This window comes from Otolemur garnettii, unplaced genomic scaffold, assembly GCF_000181295.1.
Source record: "Otolemur garnettii isolate 467f Iridium unplaced genomic scaffold, OtoGar3 scaffold00335, whole genome shotgun sequence".
Lineage (NCBI taxonomy): Eukaryota > Metazoa > Chordata > Mammalia > Primates > Galagidae > Otolemur > Otolemur garnettii.
Window position 1 is genome coordinate 46696 of NW_003852730.1, and position 2340 is coordinate 49035.

At 41.3% G+C, this 2340-nt stretch overlaps 1 pseudogene; it reads left to right on the plus strand.

The window, feature by feature from the left end:
* The window catches only part of LOC100958363, a 24359-nt pseudogene extending 22241 nt beyond the window's left edge, over positions 1-2118 (plus strand).
* The last annotated feature ends 222 nt before the right edge of the window (positions 2119-2340 follow it).

Genomic DNA, 2340 nt, shown 5'->3' on the forward strand with positions numbered 1-2340 from the left:
AAAAAAAAAAAAAAAAAAAAAAATGACGAGCATAAATCGAAATTAGAACAAAAATTAAAATCTGCTTGCACCTTAAGCTCCCCTTCAATTTATATTCCTCTTTATCCTCAATTACCTGTCCCTGATCCCTCAGAAGACCTTTTGGATCACTACATTTCTCGTCAAAACTGACTTCAAGGGCGGCATCTATGGCTCAAAGGAGTAGGGTGCTGATCCCATATGTCGGAGGTGGTGGGTTCAAATCCAGCCCCAGCCAAAAAAAACTGCAAAAAAAAAAAAAAAAGCTTTCAAAATCCAACCTTAACCCCTCAACAATTGTCCTTAGGAGCTATTAAAACTATGTCAACTTGGCTTGGCGCCTGTGGCTCAAGTGGCTAAGGCGACAGCCACATACACCTAAGGTAGCAGGTTCAAATCCAGCCCGGGCCCGCCAAACAACAATATGGCTGCAACCAAAAAATAGCCAGGCATTGTGGTGGGCACCTGTGGTCCCAGCTACTTGGGAGGCAGAGGCAGGAGACTTCCTTGAGCCCAGGAGTTAGAGGTTGCTGTGAGCTGTGATGCCATGGCACTCTACCCAGGGGGACAGCTTAAGACTCTGTCTCAAAAAAAAAACCCAAAAACAAATAAAACAAACTATGTCAACTCTAACTTTTTCAGAAAAACTTTTTAATAACTAGTTGCCTGCTTTAATCTCTATATCTCTCCAAAATTTACAGAAGGCACTCAGGCTTGATTTAAAAATCTCAGAATATACAGGTTGATTGCATAAAAGCTGAGAAGCAAGAAGTAGGCCTGTTATAGAGCGAAAGCAAAGCTTGGCTTTCTTTCCCATATAATGCGTCTTATTCTCCAGAACTGTGTAATCGAATTCCATCAGCCCCAGACTTCCCTATACTGTGCCCTTTAAGAATACATCCAGCCCCCTCCCCAGAGAATTCACATCCCCTGGGCTGCAGCAGATATTATGAATTACAAAACTCCTTTGCCCATGCTTTCAGATCTCACCAAATTTAGAGATGAATTAGAGACAGTTATAGCCATTCATAATCCCACTCACAATGGTTAATAATCCCACTCTTGAATCGTTGCTAAGGGGTGTTCTTCCCACACATGATTATACTGTAGTCATTAGACAAGCCAGAAGGCTTCTAGGAGAAGATCCTATCCATAGAGGAAACAGATGGCCAGATCCTCTTCCCGGATCCCCTACAAATGACCAAGAAATTGCTCAGCTAAATTATGACATTTAGAGTCTATTGGAAGCAATATTAGAAGTTGTCCCTCCTAAAGTAAATTGGTCTAAAGTTGATTTATATACTCAGAAGGAGGGAGAACATCCTAATGTCTTCATTAAAAGATTTATGAAAGTTTTCCAGAGACATACATCATTTACTCCGGAAGCTCCAGAGCATAGAAATCTTTAAATGTTTGCCCTGCTTGGAAATTTTCCAGAAATTAAAAAAATTTTCCAGAAATTAAATTAATTTTCCAGAAATTAAAAAAAAAAAAAAAAGAAAACAAATTTAAAACAGTAGAGCTGCTCTTTCTGGACCTGGCCAAGCAGGTGTCACCATCATATCAGTTGATATTCACCACAACAAGGACCAAAAGGTTCATAACAAAGAGTCCAAAAGCTAGGTCATTTACCTAAGGCTGCTGTTCAAGCTGTACAGGTTTCTGGCCAGACAGACCAACTCTATCTTCAACCAGATGGTCCTGAAGATGTTGTTTATGAGTCACACCAATCGGCCATCACTCTCTCTTTCATGGATGATCTGGAATATGAAACTTCCTGGCCAGGAAAACAAAACAGCTGAGGTTTAAGGGACCATACCCGTTGTTGTGTGGGTTCCAGTAGTGCCCAAACTGAGCAGCTGGGCCTGCACCCACATCCTCAAGACTGGGGACAAGATCCTCAACCAGCTGGCCCTGGACTCTCACAAGGGCTGTGGCACCATCCTGCTTTCTGGTCCTCTCAAGGGCTGGGAGATATACTGGCATTTTGGCAAAGACATATGAACCCTACACAGCAACACCAAACCCTATGTCCACTGAAAGGGCTAGAAATTCAAGTGTGCCAGAGGCTTATGAGCCAGCAGAAGATACAAACACTAACCCTGGAAACTACTGTTTCCTTAAAAAGATGTTGGATGCAAACAAACAAACCAGAGAAACAAACAGAAAACAACAGTGTAGTTGGCTGCTCAACCTCTACGTGTTAAGGTAGAAGCGGCTACACAGTTTTTTGAAAATAACTTACAAAAGAAAAAGAAAAAGAAAGATTTAAAATTCAGTCCTTGGTTTTAACAGTTCTCTGAAAATGAATTAAGGTCATCT